This window comes from Neolamprologus brichardi, chromosome 12 (genome assembly GCF_056152115.1).
Source record: "Neolamprologus brichardi isolate AB-2024 chromosome 12, ASM5615211v1, whole genome shotgun sequence".
Taxonomy (NCBI): Eukaryota; Metazoa; Chordata; class Actinopteri; order Cichliformes; family Cichlidae; genus Neolamprologus; species Neolamprologus brichardi.
In genome coordinates, this window is record NC_142115.1 from 3,681,951 (window position 1) to 3,709,262 (window position 27,312).

At 39.8% G+C, this 27,312-nt stretch overlaps 1 pseudogene; it reads left to right on the top strand.

Moving 5' to 3' along the window:
- Nucleotides 1-22,687, top strand: part of LOC148100130 (uncharacterized) — a 54,691-nt pseudogene extending 32,004 nt beyond the window's left edge.
- The last annotated feature ends 4,625 nt before the right edge of the window (nt 22,688-27,312 follow it).

Below are 27,312 nucleotides of genomic sequence, written 5' to 3' on the forward strand. Positions count from 1 at the left end.
TGAAATGACGTTAACGCCACAACACGGCAAATCTCCGTTAACGAGCTACCGCGGATCGCCCTGTGCGTGGGGCTGGACGGTGTCAACACCTTAACGAGCTAACTGCGCTAACGCACTAGTTCCCACCCATGTAATTGAGCATTGCGTGGCACATCCAACATACTGTTTTACTTTTGTCCATGACGCACTTACCTTCAGGGTCATACTTCACATGAAGACCAAAATAGTTCCAAAGGCCAGATCTGAATGAGGGTGGAGGCGGAGTAGTCGAACGCAGATCCACTGAGCGCTCAACACAGACAGCATCGTCAGAAGAAAAGTTGGTAAAATAAATTAAAAATGTATGTGTGTGTGTGTGTGTGTGTGTATATATATATATATATATATATATATATATTACAGGATATATTACAGCAGTGAGCTTGAGCTCTGGGTCAAAGATTCAAGTTGCAGTTATTTATATTTCCTATCTCCTTAAATCTTCACTCAAAGACAAGTATCTTTGACAGTGTATCTATAGATGTATTATATATAAGAGACAAATATTGTTCGTTTAATATGTTGGCATTATTACATTTGGCTTAATGCTTACATATATGTGTATTAAGAAAATGTACGAGCTGTGAAAACTGTTTCTGATAAAATGAAGAGTAGACTGATATATTAAATATTCCTTTATTGGGTGAGAAAAATCAGACCATGTCATAACTGCTTTAAGTCATACAGAATAGATATCAGAGCCTTAAACAGGCTGACTTCTGCTAAATGGGTCAAACTGGGCAGAAAGTCTACAAACACATAACATCCTTATAGAATATGATGTAACACTATACAGGGTGGGCCATTTATATGGATACACCGTAATAACATGGGAATGGTTGGTGATACTAAAGTCCTGTTTGTGGCACATTAGTATATGTGAGGGGGCAAACTCCTCAAGATGGGTGGTGACCATGGTGGCCATTTAGAAGTCGGCCATCTTGGATACAACTTTTGTTTTTTCAATAGGAAGAGGGCCATGTGACACATCAAACTTGTTGGTAATGTCACAAAAAAACCAATGGTGTGCTAAGTTTCAACGTAACTTTATTCTTTCATGAGTTATTTACAAGTTTCTCTTTGTTCACAGCCATTGACATGTCGAAGAGGTTAACACGTGAGGAGCGGATCGAAATTGTGTTGATATCTGGTGAACGCAATAACCGGGTCATTGCAGCAGATTTCAATGCAAGACACCCTACGAGACCACCCATCTCCATGCTACCGTTAGCAAACTGCTTGCTAAGTTTCGTGAAAGTGGTTCAGTGTTGGATTTGCCAAAATGTGGACGCAAGAAAACTGTCACTAATGAAGAAACGTCAGTGGCTGTCCCAGCTTCATTCAGCAAGAGCCCACAGCGTAGCACTCGCCGCATGTCTCTGGAGAGTGGCATTAGTCGAACATCCCTTCGGCGGATATTAGCTACTCACAAATGGCACCCTTACAAATTCCAGCTACTGCAGCATCTCAACGAGGATGACCCAGATCGATGCATAGAATTTGCCGAATGGGCAAAACAAAAATTGGAACAGGACCCTCAGTTCACGCAGAAGATTTTGTTCAGTGATGAGGCAAACTTTTATGTGAATGGTGAAGTTAACAAACAAACTTGTAAATAACTCATGAAAGAATAAAGTTACATTGAAACCAAGCACACCATTGTTTTTCTTGTGACATTACCAATAAGTTTGATGTGTTTTTAGCTCCATTCTGCTGCTACATACTTTAGGTTTCTGAATATTAAACTTGTTGCTGCCTTTCATAGTGTGTAACTTGAAGGCCCTGAGTACTTTCTCCCACACTGAAAACACTGGAATGATAAAATTATTTGAACATTACTTAATGGGTGGGTCCCTCAGTCTGTCCTCACTCTGGACACTTGCAGTTGTCACGCATGGAAATCAAATGTGCGTGAGAACTTTCAGGAAGTGGTGGAGTAAGGGGTTAGTAAGCTAAATTACGTGTATGGGAGCGCATCGTTAATAATTTCATAAGACAGGGGCAGGCTCCCTGGAGTGTTGCCACGACAGCAGGAGGACAGCAGTTCACTGTCCACGGGACCATCATGGATCAGAGACGGTTTTGCCCACGGGGCTTTTGCGCTGTCATGTTCCTTTTTTGGACGGTGCTATTTCTTTTGTTATGTTTGTTGTTTTTTATTTTTTTGGTAGAGATTCTATAGGTGAGGTACTGTTCTTGTTTAAACTTATGTTCTGGTTCAAGCAGGGTTATCAGCACAGGTTTAATGGTTATGGGTTGGAAGATATAAGGCTTATAGATACCTTAACATGGCATAGTCATGGGGAATGTGGACGTTAATATTGTGTCATGGAATATAAATTCCTGTGGCACACCAGTCAAAAGAAAAAAAGGGCTTAGCTACCTCAAGCCTCATAATGCTGATATTGCATACATCCAGGAGACGCATTTTGTGAATGAAAGTGAAGCATTGAAATTAAAATGGGATTGGGTTGGGAAAGTATTTCATAACTCAATATCAAGCAAGAGTCGTGGTGTCATGATACTTATTAATAAAATACTTTGTATTATTGAAGGAAAGCCGGGATGAAGATGGGCGAGTGTTGGCTCTGCAGGCTCTCATTAAGTTCAGATTGTTCTGTGCAATATTTACGCCCCAAACAGGGATGAAATAATTTTATGGATGAGGTTAACAAGATGCTAGGGAACATGAAGGGCCAGATCTTGTTAGGTGGAGACTTTAATAATGTGATGGACGAATATATTGATAGAAGTGCCATTAATGCAACTTCAAGTACTAGAACTGGGACAGCGATAGATGCTTTAAAAGAAGATCTCAGTGTGGTAGATATTTGGAGGCTTGTTCACCCTATGGAAAGAGAATACACCTTTTACTCTCATTCGCATGAGACATATTCCCGAATAGATTATTTTTTGATTTCTAAATCATGTGTCCATTTAGTAGTAAACTGTGACATAGGTGTGATTGCTTTAACAGACCACGCACCAGTCGAATTGCACATAAATCTAAATGTTGAAAAGAACAGAACGGGTAGGTGGAGACTAAACTCAAGCATATTGCAGGACGAAAAATTTGTATCAACCCTAAAAGAGGATATAAGATATTTTTTAGAGGTGAATGTTGGATGTACGGACAGGCTGGCCATTGTATGGGGTGCTTTGAAGGCATTTATTTGTGGAAAGTGCATAGGCTATAGTTCTAAGAAAAATAGAGAAAATAAGGAAAAGATAAAAACTTTGGAGGAAAATATAAGTAAATTGGAAAAACAATTAGCAGGAAAATTTGATGATAATAAATTTAAAGAGATTTGTCAGCTTAAATATGATCTTCATGAAATTTAGAACAAAAAAGCAAAGTTTGCCCTCTTTCGTCTTAAAACTAATTTCTATGAGAATGGTGAGAAGACAGGCAGGCTGTTAGCCAGACAACTTAAGCAAATGGACAATCAGAATGTTATTATTGCAGTTAAAAAGGATGATAAATAAGTTACATCCTCTTCAGAGATCAACACAATTTTTAAAATATTTTATCAAGATTTATACACGTCCGATAACAAAGTAAGTATGGATCTGCTGAGTACATACTTTGATAAAATGAAAATACCACAAATCTCACAAGAGAATAGGGACAAATTGGAAACTCCACTAACTGAGGTAGAAGTAAAAGAAGCTATCCGTGCAATGAAAGCTGGGAAGTCACCTGGAATAGATGGATTCCCAGCAGAATTTTACCATAAATTTATAGATTTGCTATGTCCTTTTCTAACTGAAGTATTACATGAAGCTTTTTAATTTGGACGACTGCCTGCAAGTTTTAATCAGGCAGTAATATCACTAATTCCAAAAGGGGACAAGGATTTAACTGATCCAGGTAAGGTTGGAGGTTGTAATACCACAAATCTGCTTCTGATAATATGAGGAGATTACTACACCTGCTGCGGCTGAATAGAAATAACACAAATCCTGTATTGGCTATATCTTTAGATGCACAGAAAGCTTTTGATACGGTGGAGTGGAACTTTCTGTTCACAGCCCTAGAAAAGTTTGGAATAGGTGACAACTTTTGCAGATGGATTAGAACCATGTACTGTGGTCCAGAAGCAGCTTAGCAAATTAGAGAAAATGCAGAGATTAAAGGTGTATTTGGGGGAGGCAGAGAACACAAATTATTCCTGTATACAGATGATGTGCTGGTATTAAACCAAGACCCAACGAATTCTATCACAAAACTATTAGAGGTGATTAATACATACTCAGTGTTTTCAGGGTACAAAATTAATTGGCATAAATCAGAGGCGATGCCAGTTTCCCGGGCTTGTAGTCATAACTTAATATCGGGATTTAACTTTAAGTGGGTGGACAAGGGAATGAAGTATCTTGGAATTGAATTGAACCCCAATATTGAGGATATTATGGCTAACAGTATGGGAAAATTATTAAACAAGATCAATAAAAACTTGGGTAAATGGAGTAAACTAAATTTGACATTGTGGAAGTGAACACAGTTAAAATGGTTGTGGCACCACTCATCAGCTATTATACAAGTTCAAGTTCAAGTTCAATTTTATTCGCCACATGCAGTGGTAGGTTGCCCTGCAGTGGAATGAACCCGCCCCCCAACCTTACACACACAACACAGACATCACATGGGGATACAAGTCAGAGAACGGTTGATACAGAAAAACCACTGAAATGGACACTACAATGGGAAAAAGTACATGAGGAAAAAAAGAGACCTCTACTCATGCTGGGCTACAGGAGGACAGCATGAGAACAGGAAACAAAAAAAACTCCTCTGCACAGAAAAGCACATAAATGTCCACAGTACAACATTATAGAGCACGTGACCAGCAAAAGGGTTGGGTAGGGGATGAGGAGTAATCCCAGGCAACACAGCAGACATCCTTCCACTGCGCCGACTCGCCAGCGCGGGCCCAGACCCGCCTCGTGTTCCCAGGAGGTAACAAGCATCGAAGGCGTTGGAAAGGGAAGGGGAGATGAGTGAGTGCTTATCAGTTTAAGTGTGTGTGTGTGCATGTCCATAGTTCAGCTGAGACAGTGTCCTTCGCCCTATCAGGCTAAGTAAACAGTCCTCCAGCCAATCCAGGTGGCCTTGCATGGGATGGGGAGAATAGTCATCACACAGTCGTTATCAGGGAGTGTTTTGTCCGGCTTCAGCCTTGGGCCTGCAGCTGGCGCCGTGGTGGTGTCTGCATTTTGATCCCGAATTTGTTGATTTTGTTGATTTTCTTTCCATACGAGCAGCTCACGAGAATTTTCAAAGCTGATCTTTAACACTCTGATGCTGGTCTCTCACAGGAATGCTGCCTATGTGTATCCCGCGACAGATGTTGCAAAGCTACAATAATATGATAAATATTTTTCTTTGGAAGGGTGGTAAACCCCGTATTAACATTAATCGACTGTGCCAACCTAAGAAAGAAGGGGGGCTAGCCCTGCCCAATATAGAGTATTATAGCATCTCTTTTGAAATGGCTAGATTAGGCAAACATTGGGCAGGGAAAAACAATATAGATTGGATTTTAATAGAACAAGAGCTTGCATCTCCATTCACACCAATTGATATTTTATCACAAAAAGTAAATAATCACGGTAAGACACAAAACCCAATTTTGAAATTTTCGAAAATGGTTGGAGGTGCATAAGAAATATAAACTTGTGCCACATGTACAAAAGTATGCCCCCTTGTGGTATAATCCTAAAATTAAATTTGGTAAGCAGACTGTTTACTGGACACAGTGGCTAAGAAGAGGTATCAGAACTGTTAGTGACCTATTTGAAGGGGGTGTTTTCATGTCGTTTCAAGTTTCGTTTAGAGGGTAACAGTCATTTCTGATATACCTTTATTAGTCCCACAAGGGGGAAATTTCATAAGGCTGCCGACCTATTGCACACAATGGCGGCGCCAACTTACCCTCCGACCATACATACATTACACAAAACATCACATGGGGAAGACAGGTCAGAGAGGTATAACAATGGAAAATGCACCACATGAGGAAAGATAAGGAGAAAAAAATAATTCCTCCCAGACTGAGCTCCAACAGGGAGATCAGTTTGAGAACAGAAAAAAACACCTCTGCACATGAAAAACTCTTAATACACCAAAGAAACACATGACAACACATGGGGTGGGTAAAGGGTGAGAGACAGCCGAATTAGACAGTACATCCGGGCCTGCGTGCGCTGGTCTCCTTGATCCACCGTCAGCATTGGAAGGGAATAAGTGTCGAAGGCGTTTGGAAAGGGAGGGGGGATGAGTGTGTGCATATCAGTGTATATGTATATGTATGTGCCAGGCTAAGTAAACAGTCTTCCAGCCAACCCAGGTGGCCTTGCATGGAATGGGAAGGAACAGACTAAACACAGTCGTTATCAGGGTGTTCTGGAAGTATTTGCAAATAAGAAACTGTTTAAAAGGAGGAGTTACAATAACACGTGAAAGTAACCCTGATAGAGAACTTTATGCTATTACCCCCATTTCTGTGCACAGCTATGAAATGGTATAATATTTGCCCATGGATTAAAAATAATATAAATAAGCGCCTGAAAAAAGCATGGGAAAGAGATCTAGGGCGTACAATGGATGAAGGTACATGGGATTCTATATTGTCGAACAATGGATTATACATTAGGGAAGCCAGGGGGAAATTTATTCAATACAAAATTCTCAGCAGATACTATTATACTCCTTCAAGGCTGTATAGGATGGGGATTGGTAGAGATGACTTGTGTTGGAAATGCCAACAAGCCAAAGGTACTCTGATACATGCCCTCTGGGAATGCCTGCTGGTTTTTCCAGTTTGGAAACTGTACTGAATTATTTGCAGGTGTGGACACTTTGTAACCTACCCAGATCACCTAAATTATGTCTACAAGGAGACAAAGGAGAGGTGCCGCAATTAAATAAACACCAGTTTAGAGTGTTAAGTACGGCATTGGTAACATGTGCCCGTGTCATTTTGGAACACTGGAAGGACTGCCATACTCCAACGCTTAAAATGTGGAAAGACAGAATGATTGGGAATGTTGCGTGAGAAAAGATGTTGGGAAAGTTGCATCATGTGACGGAAGCTGCGGTGGAACAGTGGGACAATTTTTGCACCTACATGTCTACCTGACTTGGACATTTGAGCTTAATACAACAGATGTTAGAACCTCACTGTTTTTGTTTTGTTTTGTTTTGTTTTGTTTTTTGTAGAGATGGCACGATACCACTTTTTTATGTCCGATACTGATACCGATATCATAAATTTGGATATCTGCCGATACCGATATAATTCCGATATAGTGTGTTTTTTAATCAATAAAACTTTTTTTAATATCTTGCTGCATTTTGTATAAGTTTATACTCAAGTTTAAATAAATAACAACACTAAAGCTATTCTGTTATACCTGTATGTAAAAAACACACTGCGCCCAAAATATTTCATAGATCAGCAACACTGATCAATCTAATAAACTTAAACCTACTCCATCCTCCCTATTCTGGTATTTTAAAGAGTACTTAGCAGAAATATTAAGCAACCTAACTAATAGGGTTGCAAACTCCCAGCAAAAAAAAAATAGGGAACCACCCTCCACCTCATGATGCTTAATCGATGTAATCAAATTTAATTTGATGCAGGGGGAAAATGCACAGAAATAAATAATTTTTCAAGAATAATTAAATAGATTCAACATCTTTCTTCAACAGAACTGCAGACTGCACAGATGGTATCTTCCCAAAGGAAAAAGTACTATAGCTTACTAGGGTATATTAGACTTAACAGTTACTATATACAGTAATGGACTTCTATATATTTTACATCAGATTAAAACTTTGGGTGTAAGAGTCAAATAATTATTTATTAAAAGCTAGACATTTTAAATGAGAATAAGAAAGAAAAGTATGTCTTTGTGCCCCCTTTTCCCTGTTCATGCCCTATCGGCCCCCCTGGCTAAACTTTGCTAGATCCGCCCCTGCACAGTTACCGTCAGCTACGTAGAAAAAGATCCTGGTGTAGAAAGTAATAATAAATAAATTCTAACAACAGCTTATCAAGCTTAAACGTGCTGCTGTTGTTCAGCCGCTGGTTTCCTCTTTCTCGTGAGAAGTGGGCCAAAAACAAAGAAGAGAGACAGACTCGCGACAGAAAAGCCGATCAGCTGAGAGAGAGGCAGTCGCTCCATATATCTGTTGTTAAGCTTAATGTGGGAATGCTTTACAGACATTCAGAGATGAACTTACACACTTTCTTTACTTCTCTCTGGGAAAACTTCCTCGGAGATGAAATGCTGGTTTGGTAGAGAGGCTACAAATACAGACAGCTGCTCTACCACGTGATGCACACTGCTGCAATGTGCTACGGTTATGAGCCGAGTTACACCATGTAGCAAGTTTTGTGAGGTGCTTTTTTGATATTTAATGGATCAGATTACATTTTTTATTTCTCACCGATATCCGATCCAGTAATTTGGGTCAGTATCGGACCGATACGTAATATCGGATCGGTCCATCTCTAGTTTTTTGTTTGTTTGCTTCTTGCTTTTGGTTGCTGCATTTTTGTATTTGCTGTTATAAAATGCAAAATCTAATAAATACTTGAATTATAAAAAAAAGATTAAAACTAATAAAACAAGTTTTAAAAAGAGACTTTTCCATTTCATTACATTGTGTATGATGGATTATGCAGAAAAACAGAATTGGGCTGAAAGATCTGTTGCTTTATCACCTATTCAGGTTGTAAATTGTGTTTTTAAAAAGTAACTAAGTAATTAATTACTTTTGAAAATAAGTAATCAGTAAAGTAACGGGATTACTTTTGGGGGGAAGTAATCAGTGATTAGTTACTGATTACTTTTTTTAAGTAACTTGACCAACACTGTTCACAACACCGATAGAGAGAATGACAGATGGGAGCTGTCTTATTTAAATCTCTAACATTTACATCCCTGAGTGGTGTGCTGTAATCCTGCTAAGATATTTAAGGTTATTCAGATAATTTGAAATAAATCTTGCCAATACAGGAAAAAAAATCTGAAAAATTATAAACAATTCCCAATTTGTATAGGACTGTCTGCCCAAAATTCAGATTCAGTCCGCATGCAGACAGTCTTCAAACTTCAATCTTACGACACAGAATCTGCAGATAAATATTGCAGCTGTTTGCATCAAAGTAAGCAATCACAGAAATCCTTAACGCCCACTCACATCCTGGGCCATCTGACCTCAGGAAATCACATGATAGGGTGGGGCAAGGCCCCACAATGGGTTACCCAAAACCTTGGCTGATTTTGACCTACACCCGTTTTCAAACCTTGGCTCGTGTGATTAGGTAGAGGATCAATAGGGGGTCCATGCCCCTCTTGGGGGGGACACTCCCATAGGGCTTAAATCTGGGACTCTCCACCATTTGACCTTAGAACTGAAGAAGCTTCTCGGATGAGAGGTGAAATGTCTTCAAGCAACTTAAAGAAGTCCAGACGCTTTTCTTTCCAAGCTCCTTAGGCTACGATGACCTGGATGACTGAGAACCTTCACAGACAATCACAGAAAAACTACCCAAATTTGACCCACGTGGGAGGCGTGTCAGGAAAAGAAATTGTTGCTGTTCAAAAACAGGAGTAGAAGAAAACTGGGAATAAGAAAAAGTGTACAAGCAGAATACATACACGTTAGGCATGGAGAATTAGACAGATAGCCCATTCAGACCAAATGCACACAACTATTAGACAGCTCTGTGACTGCCTAAATAATAGATGGGTTTTTGTTATTAACAGATCACTTGGTGCATTGGCACCATCAAAATTCAAATTTAAGTGGCCAATAGTTTCCCAGTCAACAAGAAAACACAGCAGAAAGAGTGAGAAGTGTCACTGTCTTCTCTCTATTGCTCACTAACCATACTTATAAAGTCTACACACTGTATTTCATGTGACTACTTCGCAATAAACGACACCTGTGTTTTCCCATTTAATGGCTTTTTAAATTAAAACTACTCTGACAAAGATGGTAAAATCATGAACACTATCAGGAATGGGAAACTCTATCAAAAGAGAATTTGTGCATCTCTTATAAAACATTGTTGCTGTTGTTGTTTTCTTTCTTTTTGTTCACTTTGGTTTGGGGTTTTAAATGCACCTTTATTGCAAAATGCACTTAAACCTGACTCCGAGTCTCTTCGTGACGTAACTCCAACATGTTCCACTCAAACATCTGAGCTCGCCTGTTTCATCGAGAGGTAACGACCCCTCGCTCGAAGAGCTTAGTGTTTGTTTCTACTCTGCATTTCAGAAGAGTTGAAGAGTTGAAACTTTATGTGAGTCACACACTGTTTACTATGGGTGTAACTAAATAATCTGGGGCAGCAGTTACAGTAAAAACCATTAAAGAGTCAGAAATGGGATTCATATTCTTCTGTTACTGTAATGTGAATCCAGTGAGAGCCTGCAATGTGAGAATTAGAGTAACATGAAGTACATAAATGTGGCCTGACTGACTTCCAAACTCATCAAGAACTCATTGTTTTCTTAATCTTTTTACTTTTTTGGCTGTTTTTGTTTGTTCTCTTTGAGCTCAGTGATAATTTAGAATTTGGAAAATGTGCACAGCTGTTGTATGACACAAAGAACCTCTTACTGTAATGGGTCACTAGAAAGAAAGAAAAAGAAGAAGAAAAAGAAACAGACAGTCCAGATGTTGTGTAGTCACACAGCTGGATGTGAAGCATCAGCTGCTGTAAATAACTGAGTGTAATAAAGTCCCAACACAATCATAACAAATATCATAAATTTAGGATTTGTTAGTCCAGGGCTGGACTTCTTAAATTCTGGGAAGTACACTGAGTTTCCAGAAGCTAAACAGATGTTGCAAAGTCATCTTCATATCCAGCAAAGGCTTTCAGTATCCCTAGTGGTCCGGGACCCTCAGGCATTTCTTGCTCTCTTTCAGCTTAGCTGGTCACTTAGGACAACTTTATATTGATTCAAAGTGACCCGTCCCTCTAAGTGGACGAGCAGACAATGCAAGCCAGCCTTGCCGTGCCAGCAGAACGCCCTCAAGCGTGGACTGCATGTCATCATTTTGCCGGCAAGATATGACGTCGCTTGTTGCTGCTTGGTCCTTTCCACTGATTAACCTCAGCAGTGTAACGCAGGAAGCAACAGATATGATCTTTTCTTTAAAGTAAACACACATCAAATATGCTTTAATTTTTTGGTGAATTTAAATGATCTTAACAAATGTTAAGCGCTGTGATTAAATTTGTGCATTTGGCTGATTAATCGTAACATTTTCTCGCTGATGGCATTTTCCAAAACTAACCATGAGTCTGAAATGTGATTACTTGTCTTTGAAGAACTTTTTGTTTACTTTTTCAGGAAAGTGAAGTGAAGTGCAAAAGATGTTCTTCGCAGTGAGCAGTTAATTAAGTAGAACAAGAGCTGAAAGTAGAGCAGTTTGTCAACTAGTCCCGAGGTCAGCAGTTTGATCCCTTACTGCTTGATCTACATCTTAATATATTAAACCACTGAAAGTGGAGAGATAGTGTAAATGAACTGGTGCTTATAGAGCGCTGAGCGCTTTATGCAACATGCCTCATTCACCCAAATACTTTTTGCGACGTACTAGTGCTTAATATCTAACATTCACACTCCGACGGATGCATCAGAGACCAACTCCGGGTTCAGTATCTTGCTCAAGGATACTTGGTATGCAGAGTGGAGCATCCTAACCATCAACCTTCCAATTGGTAGATTAACCACTCAACCACTCATAACTCAGGTGCATTAGGTTGGTGTGACAGATGCAGATGCTAGGGATAGGGGGAGATGGAGGCCAATGGTCCGCTATGGCGTCCCCTAAAGGGAGCAGGAAGAAGATGGATATGGTTTGTAGGTTCAGTTACTTTACGTGGTCTATATATGTATGAATGCCAGTACATTTACAAACATCTTCTTTAATCTTAGCCGTCTGTCCAGCAGCCACAGGCAGCTACCTAGCACCATCATTACTGTGCCAAAGCATGAGGAGGATAGTCAGAAAACAGCAATGTGTTTTCACTCATTTTATTAGTTTTTTATGTGAGAAATTTAGGGATGGGTACCGGTATCCGGTGCCATGATGGCACCGGTTCTGACATAAACGGTAGTAACCAGACCGAAAAGCAGCGCACATTTCGGTGCTTTATTTTCCTGAGACGTGATACACTTCAGATTCTAGCCAATCATTTTACGTTTCCGAGGATAGTAGGCGGGTCCAGGTACGTACGTTCTTTTAGAGCTACAGATTAAAAATGCCCAAGGCGAAGCGGTCAAAGTCTGGCTGTACTTCACAGCAAAAGATGCAAACTCAGCAGCTGCAACAAGTGCTTTAAGCTGATACTGTGATGCTGTCAAAGGAGGTAACACCTCAAATCTGATGAAACACCTGGCAACGCATAGCGTTTTTTTTAAAAGCCGAGAAATGCGCCGTATTTGATAGCTTGCTGCGAGACCTCACACCGAGCACATCTACTGCGGGTGTGGTGCCTGTTATCGGACCCGGAGTTAGCAACATCCCCCAAAAACCCAAAGAGGAGAGTCCTGGCCCCTAGCCCTGCCAGTGTAGCAGAAATGATGATGATGATGATGCAGCAGCAGCCGTTCTTCTCTGCGTGAGTAGCTTAATGTTGTTCGTGTGTAATTTACGTTGAGTAGGCTAACCATGTTAATACATTAATGCATGTAAGGTGAACTAGCAAACATCATCATAGCTACATGCGGCTGTCTTCTTGTTTGATGGCAGATACTCCCTTCACCCTGGACAAAAAGGCTAAAATGAAGAAAAAGTGGGAAACAGTTAAACATGAGAGGTTTTTGGACAAAGTTTGTGTTTTTTCCATTGTTTAAGCTGCTTCCAGCCCAGAGTGATACCATATATGCCCCATAGCTGCAGAAAAGTCTAACATTGTTATCTTTTTACAAAAAAACAGCTGAACATGAGAGGTTTCAGGACAAAGTTTGTGTTTTCCATTGTTTAAGCACCGGTTCGAGCACCGTGTAAGCACCGGCACCGTTTCAAAAGTACCGGTTTGGCACTGGTATCGAATAAAACCTAAACGATACCCATCCCTAGAGAAATTGCAAATTAAGGTCTCAAAGACCAAGTAAACTTAAGTAAAATAGGATACGATTACTATAAAGGTTACACACTGTAAATGACCTTCAAGGACTTAGCAGGTCAAATATGTTCAACCACAGACAAAGTCATCAGAACAAAAACCTTTTTGCAAATAATCATCCACACAAACTGAATTGTTTTTGGAAACATGGCCTGGGGAGTTAACGTCCACCTGAGGGATGTACTTTGAGTTCACCACAGCCAGGCTTTCTTTGCATTAGCTCGCTTGACAAAACCTAAAACTCCAGCTAGAAATAACAGGTATCACAACAGTGGTTATCAACTTCCTCTGTCAGGTTGGCCTTTCTGCTTTCTCACATAACAAGGGACATTTTTTCTGCAGAAAAGATCCATCTTTGCCACCTACTAAAATCAGAGATGTTATCAGATGATGGTGATAAAAATAATGATAAAACTTGATCTCCAAAGCAGCATAAAAAATTTAACAGTGAACATAGGACTGTTGATAATAAGAGGTTAATGTTGCAGAAAATCATTAATTTGGTCATTTAGTGCACAAAGGGGTAAAATAAACATTTTAATTTTAGTTAATTAGTTTATGGCCCAGGGCGCTCACGATGCTGCTGTTTATTTCTAAGGTGATGGCAGCAAACTTTAAATATTATAGCTTACTGTCTCTCAGCACGATAAAGGAGAAGTGGAAAATGACTTAAGGTTCGATGGCTGATCAAAGTTTCACTGATTGAAACAAATATTCTTGGTGTGTGTCTGTGTTCCTGCAATTATAAGAGTGTAAACGAGAATCAGCAGCAGATTAAAATCAAGTATGACAATGTTCCAGTGGTAATCCGGTGCTTCATCCAGTGGTTTTAATAACATGTGATTTAATAACGTACACATATTCCCCCAGGCCGCCTGGTCTTATTTTGTAATTTTGGCTGTAAAATTACAAAATAATCCTCATCCTTCAGGAACCATTGGAATTTTCTCTCTGTCCCAAAAAGGTTGAGGAGTTACAGTAATGCGAAGCGCACATTTTTTTTGTCTGTGTTCAGACAGGAAGCCTTTATTTGGTTGGTAAAGACTCAATGTCTTATTTAGAAGAGAGACCTGTTTGAGATGAACATAATAAAATTACACCAATAAGAGAAATCCTTTGAGCCACTGTGATACACTGAGTATCGACATAAAGCTCGTCAAATATAATAAACCATTTGAATTTTGTCTCTTGCACAAGTGGTAACAGTTACTGTAATTTAAAGAGCACTTTAAAGAGTGAAAACATGCTGTAAATAAAATATGTCCAGTATAAAGTGGCCAATGTCCTGGTGGATTTTAGAGCTGAAAACTAACTTTTTGAATGTACAAAGGTATTTGGAGGCATTTCAACCAGATAATGATACAGGGATAATTCATTAGTTTAGGGCAGGGGTCAGCAACCTTTAACACCCAAAGAGCCATTTGGACCTGGTTTCCACGCAAACGAAAACACTGGGAGCCGCAAATACTTTTTGACATCTAAAATGAAGATAACACTGTATATATTGTTTTTACCTTTATGCTTTGTGTGAACAACTAAGGTGTGTTGCTTATGAAATCCATGAAGTGCTACAGAAAAAATTACATTTTATTTATGTAATTAACACATTTTGAACTCTTAAAGAAATATAACAAAAGGAAAGCTGAACTAAAATGATCCATGTAGCAAACATAAACTGTTGTGAGCTGCCACCCTCATATCGCCTTTGGGCTTTTGGAGCCTTGACCTGACTTTTAAAAAATAACTGGAAAAAAAGCACTATGCTGCTAAAAAAAATAAATAAATAAAGTAAAATAGATATTTGCAAAATTCTGTCTAAATATGTATTTTACCTGGTTAATGTGTGTGACAAGGCGTGGTCTGTAGGGGAGGCGGACGCACCTGAGCAGCACCCGCAATCACGCCTCGCCGCCTTAACGTCTGTGCTCTCTATGCTGTTGTGTTGGTGTGTGTCGGGCTGTGAGCTGAAAAGCTACAGCCGGCTGTGTGCGTACAGCAGCCGTGTGTGAAAAGTGGTCAATAAAGAGAATAAACATCGTTGGGTCTGCCGTGATATGTTTACAATGGGACTTCTGCTCCTGAACCTCTGCGCACAGCGTCTGCAAATCGCAGGACTATAAGCTGTCATCTGTGAGGCGTGAGCGGTGTTTGTTTTTAACATAGTTCACAGTGGAGAACAGCTGCTGACATAATGTGGATCCGAAGATCCATGATTGGCCTACCTGGGGTTGAAAGTCTCGATAAACGCACGGCTTTTCGGCGGGTACACCGGCTTCTGCGAGTGTGACGCTTATTTTAAGCGATGAAAAAATAATAAAATATAATTTTATTTTTATATTTCAATATCACAATAATCTTCCAATTTAGAACTACAAGTTAAAAAGAACTAACATAAATAAAATACCATCCATCCATCCATCCATCCATCCATCCATCTTCATCCACTTTATCCGGGGCCGGGTCGTGGGGGCAGCAGCCTAAGCAAAGGGGCCCAGACCTCCCTCTCCCCAGCCACCTCCTCCAGCTCATCCGGGGGAACACCAAGGCGTTCCCAGGCCAGCCGAGAGATATAATCTCTCCAGCGTGTCCTGGGTCTGCCCCAGGGCCTCCTCCCGGTGGGACATGCCTGGAACACCTCACCCAGGAGGCGCCCAGGGGGCATCCTTGTCAGATGCCCAAACCACCTCAGCTGGCTCCTTTCGATGTGGAGCAGCAGCGGCTCTACTCTGAGCCCCTCCCGGATAGCCGAACTTCTCACCCTATCTCTAAGGGAGATGCCAGCCACCCTTCGGAGGAAGCTCATTTCCGCCGCTTGTATCCGCGATCTCGTCCTTTCGGTCACTACCCACAGCTCGTGGCCATAGGTGAGGGTAGGGACGTAGATCGACCGGTAAATTGAGAGCTTCGCTTTTACACTCAGCTCCCTCTTCACCACGACGGACCGGTGCAGCGTCTGCATTACTGCAGCCGCAGCCCCAATCCGTCTGTCGATCTCCGGCTCCCTTCTCCCATCACTCGCGAACAAGACCCCGAGATACTTGAACTCCTCCACTTGGGGCAGGACCTCATCCCCGACCCAGAGTGGGCACTCCACCCTTTTCCGGCTGAGAACCATGGCCTCAGATTTGGAGGTGCTGATCCTCATTCCCGCTGCTTCACACTCGGCTGCGAACCGCTCCAGTGCGAGCTGGAGGCCCTCACCCGATGAAGCCAACAGAACCACATCATCCGCAAAGATCAGAGATGAGATCCTGAGGCCACCAAAGCGAAAGCCCTCCGCCACTTGGCTGCGCCTAGAAATCCTGTCCATAAAAATTATGAACAGAACCGGTGACAAAGGGCAGCCCTGGCGGAGCCCATCACCCACCGGGAACGAGTCCGACTTATTGCCGGCAATGCGAACCAAGCTCTTGCAACGGTTGTATAGGGATCGAATGGCCCGTAGCAATGGGCCAGACACCCCATACTCCCGCAACACCTCCCACAGGACACCCCGAGGGACACGGTCGAATGCCTTCTCCAAGTCCACAAAACACATGTAGACTGGTTGGGCAAACTCCCATGCACCCTCAAGTATCCTCGAGAGGATAAAGAGCTGGTCCAGTGTTCCGCGACCAGGACGAAAACCGCATTGTTCCTCCTGCATCAGAGGTTCGACTAGCGGACGAACTCTCCTTTCCAGCACCCTGGCATAGACTTTCCCGGGGAGGCTGAGGAGTGTGATCCCCCTGTAGTTGGAACACACCCTCCCGTCCCCCTTCTTAAAGATGGGGACCACCACCCCGGTCTGCCAATCCACGGGTACTGCCCCTGATCTCCACGCAACATTGCAGAGGCGTGTCAGCCAGGACAGCCCTACAACGTCCAGAGCCTTCAGGAACTCGGGGCGGACCTCATCAACACCAGGGGCTCTGCCACCAAGGAGTTGTTTAACTGCCTCAGTGACCTCGCCCCCAGAAATTGGCGGGTCATTCCCCTCATCCCCAGACTCTGCTTCCTCCTCGGAAGACGCGTCAGTGGGATTAAGGAGGTCCTCGAAGTATTCCTTCCACCGCCTGACAATTTTCTCAGTCGACGTCAGCAGCGCTCCACCAGCACTATACACAGTGCAGGTAGAGCACCGCTTTCCCCTCCTGAGACGCCTGACGGTTTGCCAGAACCTCTTCGAGGCAGTCCGAAAGTCTTTTTCCATGGCCTCTCCGAACTCCTCCCACACCCGAGTTTTTGCTTCAGCCACTGCCCGAGCCGCATTCCGCTTGGCCTGTCGATACCTGTCGGCTGCCTCCGGAGTCCCACAGGCTAACCAAGCCCGATAGGACTCCTTCTTCAGCCTGGTGGCTCCCTTCACCTCTGGTGTCCACCATTTGGACACCAGATACTAAATAAAATACACTTCAGCTAAATACTTATAATTTATTTTCCTGAACCACAAGGAGCCGCACTATAACGACTAAAGAGCCGCATGCGGCTCCGGAGCCGCAGGGTGCCGACCCCTAGTTTAGGGAATAGTTGAAAATAATCCATCCACTCTCTTCTGCTTATGACCTTCTCAGGGTCACGGGGGAGCTCAAGCCTATCCCAGCTGTGTTAGGATGAGAGGCAGGTACACCCTGGACAGGTCGCCAGTCTGTCGCAGGGCTAACACACAGAGGCAGAAACCCATTCACACCTATGGGCAATTTAGAGTTTCCAATTAACCTATCCTCATTAACTGCAAATAGGATAGTTACTACCTCAGGAGGAGGATTAAAAAACAGACTGTCTCAAAAAGGACAAGCTCAAAGTTTCACAGTGACCCTCACAGTCCCCTGAACTAATTATCATAACAAATATATGGCTGGACTTTAAAAGAGGAGTATATGTACAACAGCTTAGTTATCTAAAGATCTAAGGGGCCTTTGTAAAAAGAAAAATTAAGAAGTAAGCTTGGAATATAAATGAAACATGGAATAAAATGTGGTTTTGAAGATTTCTTCTCATAGCACAGGGACGACTTGCAGGTAATCATCTAGAACACACAGTGGCAAAATATGTCAACAAAGCTAATGAGTTTACAAGGTTGTAAGACCCAGACTGGAGGTGTGAAGTGGCAATCAGGGTGGAGGTAATGGGCCAAGTGAACGGCCTCAATCCGAAGATGCAGGCGAAGAATGTATTTGTGCACGAGCTGATATTCACACGTGCAATCCAACTAACGCCATGTCGATGTGGCGCCCTGTCACATCCACAAATATACCGCTACTCGTCCAGGACTCCACGCTGGCATTTCACTGGCTTTTCAAAAACTCGTGCAGATCTGGAGCTTTGCACTCAGGGGCTAGAAAGCACCCCCCCACTCCAAGATGTGTAACTACAGCTGACTGAGATCCACTGTGACACTCCTCTCAAACAAATTTTCAGTCCATTAACACCGGACAAACTCCACAGCTCCCTGAAGAAACACTCTTTCCAAGCCTTCGCAGACAGTGGATGCTCGTTGTATACGACTATTACATCTGTGAACAAAACCTTTTCTCGGATGACCTACCACAAGTCATACTGACAGCTTACAGATAATGAAATAAGCCCCTTCAGCATTGGGCGTCAGCCAAACTTTGATCAACCTGCAAGGAGGGGTGACTATTTTAACAGCTCCTATTAGAATAAATGACAATTTTATGACAGTGGCAGAAGCAAAAAGCAGTCTCACACAGTTAATTGAGTAATAAGAGATTAGAAAATAAGTTCCTTTACACACTCAAAAAAATAACTCTTTGAATGAACATAAAAAAATCATGGAAAGAATTTCCACATAATTAAATTGCTTTATTTTAGCATTATGCAATTCTGTTATTCCAACTTAATGTACTTGAATTGGACTAACTTGATTAATTAATGATGAATCAACTGTTTTACTACAGTTGAATTTAATTGATTTGATCCAACCCATGCAAATTACGTTAGTGCAACAAAACATGCTTATTCGTAATAGAAATCCATTTATTTTAAGTTCATTTAAAGAGTTCTTTTTTGGAGTGTTCAACAAAGTCTACACTGAAAAAATGGGAATTGGCAGGCTTTTGAATTTGCACAAATGAATTTAGTTAATGCTACACAAGCCTTTCATGTTTCTCTTATTTACATGATTAAATAAAGTACCATTAACTTGATTCTAAACAATACTGAGACTACTCATTTTTCTTGCATTGATTTAAAGTGACTAAATTAAAATACTAAAACCATTGTAATCATGTTTGACCACAACCGGAAATGATGCAATATATTCAAAGACAACAACTAAATATGATTGGATAATAAGACCTAGAGTCTTATCCAATAAGACAACAACATAATTTAAGGAGAGCGCAATTGACCGCCAGATTCTGGAAAACTGTTTAGCGGCATGCAACCTTTGGCACTGAGTCAGGCATACTGAGAAGGTAAGTAATTTAAATACATTTGTTTTAGTTGGGTACGTTTTCACAGAATTGTTGTAGTGCATGCTATATGAAAAGTAATCTGTAATGTATCTACATGTTGTTTTTACAGTTCTAGCTAAAGTTGGTATTAGCTTTGTGGCTAAAACTGAAAAATAGTATCAAATTGCAGCTGTTGTCGGTCAGATATGGAATTTATGCATGTGACAGAGAGCACTGACGTTTTTGATGGCTTAGCAAGTTAAAACATCACTGAGAGAGCGCAATAGTGTTTGTGTTACTCGTGCTAGTTATGGCTACAGTGGCTAATTAGTCCGGCTGTAACCGTCAGAGTTTAAGAAGCTGGGAGCCCCACAGTGCCATACCCTAATTCTTGCTGCTGACACGCACTCAAGTTATAATAAGGATCCTGCCACCTTAAACGTGGGTTTAAGAACCTGTGCCCATAAATGCCAAATCATTTCTCCATTTAGTCATTGTTTTAGGTGAAGTGTCACTTACTTGACTATTCTATTGGTCAAGCCCAAATAATACAGCAGATATCTACAAGGAGATAAGTTTGTTCAACAGAGTATGTCTTATTAAGTGATGTATTGTGAATTTTCCGACATCGTCCTAACAAAAATTAGGACCCCCCCCTTTTTTTTCTACTTTGTGTAGAACATATGTGAGCTGCTTCTCAAAACATTATGTATAAATAAGAGAAAGATTGGTACTTTAAAGAAACCATTGATGCTCTTCTGGACTGGAATACCTTTTTTCAATTAAAATGAATGTTTTTTGTGATGGTGGAATTTTTACCTTTATCATTACAGAAGTCAAAACATCAGATGATGATAGCTTACCATCTAAACTCCCCATCTCTTGGCAATTCTGAATTAGAGGGCTCAGCTGTATCGGCCTTTCTTGTGGATTTAAAGACTTAAAGAGGAGATAGCTTAAGTCATTAGGTACATATTCCCTGACATTCTAGATGTTGACCTTGGACAGTGTGTGACATAAAGAGTATAACTTATAGAAAGGGAATGGTACTGGCCCAAAGGGCAGCAGGTGGATTGCCAGAACACTGAAAAACCATATCTGCATTGTACCACAGCATATTCTACATTGTGAGAGAGCTTGGTGGCTGGTACAGAGAGCACGACAGAGCTTTTGAGCTCAGCCCAGTATCATCAAGAATATTCGCTCTCATTTCACTCTGTGAACTCCTTGATACTTATCCATTGGTTGACTATGAGATTGGATCAGTCCACATTGTGACTTTAAAAAGGCATATAGAAATAAAAGGTGTTCATATAAGTGTAATAGGTTCAGTCGCATGTATTTCCTTAAATAAATTCTTCTTCTTTTTTTATGTCTGATCTAAGGTAAGGTTTGCCTCATACACGGTGTTCTTGTGGTATTAGCCTAAAATGGTTAAGGCACAGTTGTTATTTGACAGCCCATTTCTTCAGCATCAGTGATTGTGACCTTCTTCCAGGTATTAAACCTTTGAAGCTCATTCCTCTGTGCTCATGTTTTCAGATCAACGCTGAGTTTAAGAGAATTGCCACCATCCCCCCTCAGACAAAGTTCGTGGCTCAGCTGGCTCTCCACTTGGACAACCTGGTGAAGTTGGTCAACAGAAGAGGAGAGCTTGGACTAATACTGAAAAGAATTGTGGCATAAATGGATAATGTAAGTGATAAAGCCTGAATTTCAAATGTTTTCCCATGATAAATTCTCGCATATTGTATTTTTACATCTGCTTGTTTTTTTAACCTTCACTTATTATTAATTGCCAGTAAACCTATTATTAATTTTTGTGCCTTTACTTTAAAAACATTCATATAAAGTACACTATTAAAACTTAAATGAAGGACAAGGGCTGAATGAAGATGCTAATTACATACATTTCATTTCAGTGTGAAGATGTTGATGCTGCGTCTGTCAAGGGAGTGTGTATCTACATGGGTGAAGACCCTGGCATGCTTATCCGGGAGTATGTGGTATGTACTTGTGTTTTCTTTTGGGTTTTTTTTCGGACTTTCCACAGTGTGTCATATTACTTACTTGGCATGAAATGACTAACATGGCTTCTTTTTTACAGGGCATGGAAGAACGTGCCATCAGTGAGACTGTTGAAAACACCACTGTTCGAATTTATCTTCTTAAAGAGCAAGCTTCAGCAGATGAACAAGAGTTGTCCTCGCAGGCATCAGGGTGGCGAAGAATTTGGATAATGTAGCATTTGCTGTGATAATGCTATTTGGACTCATGTATGCATTAAACCTTGCCTACCCTGCTGACCTTCGCTACAACTTTGACGTTTTCCAGAAGGTTTTCATGGAACTGGATGGAGCTAAACTCTCTAAAGTTCTTGCTTTCAAAAACCATCTGTTTCATTGAGAAGTCAAAGACTGCACTTCTGCAATTCTTTGCAGTTTTTCATTTTGTGTTCAGTAACGTTATACTGCTTATGTTTTTATTGCTTTCCCCTCATGTGACTGCAATGCAGGATGATTTTTCCTTTTGGTATCATGTTGTAAGAAATTTTTACTGATGATTTTTAGCAATATGTTCTAAGTCAACCTTAATGTCCTGCTTACATGTTTAAAATGAAGATTAAAATTCATGTAGGTGTTTGGTATTAGTTATGTAACAATGTCATTTAAGGCTCAACTTAGTTGAAATCTTGTACAGATAAATACTTGTACAGAAGCTGAAACTGTTGTCAAATAATACACAAGTTATATTTGTGTAAATATGTTTATTCATAAAAGCGTGTTGCTTTTTTTCAGGTAGTCTTAATTTAGTTTACATTTTCAATTGTGTAATTAATACAAATGTTATATGTAAGAGATGACAGGATCATCTATAAGCACTTTCTTTTATTTGCTGCTAAGGTCAGTTTTTTGTGATATATTTGCAAATATATTCTCAAACTAACTTTTTCTTTTAGTTATTTCTGCAGGCTATCTTTAAAAATGTGTTAACAAGTTTATATGGATGTGATTTTGGACTTGTTCATGGCAGAATTGCTGCTTTCACTGCTGTTACAGTTTAATAAAGGTGAATTGTTCAGTAGCACTCAGTCTTTGCCTTTTTTGTCAATAATGATCAGTTAATATTTCAATTGAAAAAATTAAGTAGGATTTAAAGCCATAAGTTGTGTTGCAGGAACATAATTGCAATGTGTTTACATTACATAATATCATTGCGTACCACTGGCAAATAAAAATAAGTTGGTGTTAAACATTAAAATATATTGACATTATGCAATACATTGATATTATGATAACAGATTAATATTAGTACATCAAACATGATTTTTTTAAGTAATCTGATGTAAATAAAATACTTTGATTTGACAAGCATTAATTACTTGAGGGAAAGTGGAAAATTAAGTCAATCATACTTATTCATATTATGTGGGACCGATGTACACAATAAAATCAAGTAAATTGAAAGAACTTTTTTTTTCAGTGTAGAGTCTGGTTAACATAAAATGTTAATGGATTTATAATAACTTGCACTCCATCCATCCTCTTATCTTTACCAGGGTTGCAGTGAGGTCACCAGTCTATCACAGAGAGACAGACAACCATTCAGAAACTGCGTACCTGTTTCCGCTCAAGATCGTTCATAGAAAAATAAACTTTTTAAAAGCCAAAACAACTCTTTTAAGCAATTATTTAATGCACTTTCAAGTCCTTGCTATGAACTGAAATAAACTGTCAGTTGTTTTGATTTTAAAAAGGTTTATTTTCTATATTTCGTTTAGTTTTTTCCTGAAAATTATCATCAACTTATACAAAGATAAATAGAAGCTGTTCTGTCTTATTCACCTGAAAAAAACATTTTTGATAGATTCAAATCGTATCTGGTATTCTGCCAGATACGCAATTATGTTAACAGATATTTTAGAAACACCAATTAACTTAAGCCTAATTACTGCATGACTTTAACTGTGGCAGGAAACCAGAGTACCCAGAGAGAACCCACTGCAAACTTGGCCAGATTGCAGATTTGAACCCAAGACCTTCTTGCAGCGAGGCAACAGTGCTAACCACTGTGCCACCGAGCTGTCAATCTAGACTTCAAAAAAAGAGGGAAACTATGATACAAGGCTTTATATAGAATTTTAAAAACCACAATAAATAGCTGAGGCATATACGTAGTGTATGTATGGTTGTCTGTCTCTTCTAACCTCAGTGATTTTCCTGTGGTTTGAACTCTTGTGTGATCGTGTGAATTTTGTGAATCCAGGCAACTAACCACTCTTACTAGATTCTATCAGGTCATCTCAACAAGAATAAATTAAGTTGCTGGATTTCATGCAGATCCTACATGATTTAATTACGTTCACCACAGAAACATGAAATTATTTTGTTCACATTACAAGTTTGAAATTTGTAAATTTAACAACCACCCAATTTCATTTTTTTGAGTGCAGAAAGCCATGTTCATATTTGGTGTCTGTGAATAGACATTTCCTCATTCACTGACTGTAAACATGTGGTCAAAGGCTAAATTACATTTTGATCATTGCAAAACTGTTTTTTCTTTTTGAAATCAAATAATGACAAATTATCGGTCATAGCTGCTAAACTCAAGCAGTTTAACATATCTCAGCACTGTGTGTGTAATGTCTCAAATTACTTTTCCAGGGTGTGACCCTTGGATTACTGCATCGAAGCCAATATGAGCCTCAGGAAAGAAAAAAAGCCCACCCCTGATTCCTTTAAAGACTCTCAAGCTGTTGGGTGGACGCCACTGGTCAGGCTTCGAGCAGCTGAGGCGTAGATGATCAGGGCAAACAGGAAGTGAAGCCAAGAAGAATAAATCAGATTTCTTTATGGGAAAAAAGGGGCTTGCTGATATTAACCTTTATTCAAATACAGGTAAACTTCAATTTTTATTTTTTACACTTTCACATGAATGATAATAAATTGCAGGGGGCGGGGTGTGAACGTTGTTTGACTTCTGAAGTGGGACATGCTTGAACAAGTTTGAAAACTATTGTTTAGACATTATACCAAAGCTATGATAGTTTATCATTAATTTTTAATAAATCAACATTAAAGCATGGATGATAATTTATAGGCCATGTATTTTTCACGAATTAATTTTAATACATTTCAGTATAGATTCAGGTAGCCTATGTTGCAGAAAGGGGACTGAAAAAGTAGATTTCAATTTTAAAATTGAAAAACCCGACGTGTTAAGGAGTAGAAACTAATAATAACAAAATGACAGAATTATTCAGAGAATAAATCACAAACGTTCATAGTTTCATCCTGTATGTGCGTCCTATCACAGATATTTCCCTTTTTGCCTTTTATAGCCTGTTTGTGTGAGTACATGACTTCCCCCAGGCAAATCTGTGTTCCCTTGGTGCATATTTAGCATATTTCCTTTGTGCGATATATTTTGGTAAGTATGTTATTTGCATATTAAAAAGGACCAAAATGAAGGGGAGAAGGGCAGCTTTTCATGCGTGTCCTGTCATATTTTAGAAGATTATCACAATAACGCTTGTTTTCTAAGAAGACGAACAAATGATTATGCGATATCAAAAAATCAAATGATGCATAGTGGTATCCATGGTATCTTGGTATATTCCTCCCACATAACAGGATTCATATTAGTTGATTTTAAGGCACTGATGTCTATCAGATATGCATTATGCACAAGTCGGTTGACCCAGTCAAGCAGTACTGCTGTCCTTTGGAGGATGAGTAAAAAAAGCAGAGCTATCAGCAGAGAACTACTAAATCTGCTCTATCTCACTCGTCGCCTGCATGCAGACAGGGTCGCAAATGGAAACGACTCCAACCGAAATAAATCCTGATTGCAAGATGCACAGTGGTGCATGGCTTGGCTGGGTTTTTGACTTTTTAACCTGGACAAAAATAGGAGTTGCCAGCTATGCTGATTGACCCTGCGTAGGCATCACTTCTGAGAATATTGTGAGTAAAGGATGTGAACAATGCTACCCCACACTTGTCAGGTTTATAGCCCAGATGGGGTACATGATTCATTAGTAAAGAGGGGTTTTTGTGTATTGCAGTGAAAAGAATAGAATAGTGTTTGTTCTCCTTGGTTTTAAGTGTCAGAGTTTGCTCTGTCGTTCAGCGTGTATAGTTAGTAGGGGTGGGGGAAAAAATCGATACTGTGTAGTATGGTGATATTTTGTTTGCTAATAATGTATGGATACAGGGACAGCAGAAATCGATATTTTGTTACAAAAAAGGTTTTTGTGCTCTGACTTCAGAGCATGTTGATCCTTTTTCTGAGCAAGAATCCTGACATTCCTTCACTGTCCAAATGTGTTTAACTTTTTTTTTGGCAGCAATAAACATGACAGTTTACTTATTTTAATTTAAGACATGTTTTATTTTAATTAAGTTTAAAACTTTTTTATTTAATGTAAAATTATATTTTGTTTTAATTTACTTTCAAATTCTTCAGTTGCTGAAGGGGCTGCATAGTTTTCATAAACTGCATAGTTCAGAATAGCTATAATTGTACCAGATGGTTGATTCAGTTAAGTTGGACTAGACTGTAATACAAACCGTTCAGTTTGTCAACAATCAAACTGAAATGAGAGAAAGACTGAGTGTGAGACTTTGATATTAGAGAAAATGAATATTGATAAAGTTTACCTTTATGTACAGAATCTGAATATCGCAAAATATTTTAAAAAATTGCAATAATATCGTATCGTGGGATGTATGGTGATTCCCACCTCTAATAGTTAGGTCCATCAGTTTTTAGAGAATAACACTATACCCCACCACAGTGAATGTGAACTCTTTTTCCCCTATAAAAATGACATTTGATTAACTCTCCTGTAGCATTAACAAAGACCCCAATATACATCAATAAAGATAAGAAATCTGCCCCGAGGCTATTTATGGCATGTCTTGACTCTAATGTGCACTCAGAATTTATATATGTCTGCATTACTTTAAAGGATTATTCAAAGGTTAAAAAATACTTCACAGAAAAAAGAAAACTATACAGCCTGTGTTACAGATAACGGCTTATAACTCTATTGATTTTGAGAAAAAAACACCTTGCATGTTATTTGATGCAACGATTTGTGATTTTCCGTCATGACTGTGAATCAATGACAATCTGTTATTTTACAAAAGAAAAAAAAATACCAAACAAAGGGCGATCGTGTTCATTATCCTGAGTGGATAGTGCTTACAAATCAGTAAGCACAGAAGAAACAGTTGTGGGAGATGCCACTCGATGGCTGACGTGAGTTAGTGAGCGCTGAAATCTCAAGATGGAATCAGTAACCAGTGCTGCTGTTTGAAGCTTGTGTCGTGAAGGCCATTTGGGCTGCTTGAGTTGCATTCAGCCTCTGCAAAGCACTGCTGCCCACATAAAGGTCACGAATGCTATACGAATATCACAGAGCCAGTGTGTCATCTGTGATATCTCAGCATGGAATAGGACCACGCAGAGGAAAAATAAAAATCAATAAAGAAAAATGTCTGCATTAAATGACACATCTGAAAGCATTAATCTTCAAATACCCTGCCTCACTGCACTGATCCCCCAGCTCCTGTCCATCTCCTGAAAATAAGTGAATAAGTATTATTATGAGTATTATCTTTTACAAAAGAAAGTAAAATGATCTAAATGTCCCTCATCCCTCCAGCTACCCAACTGGTGTTTTAGAGGATATTTACATACAT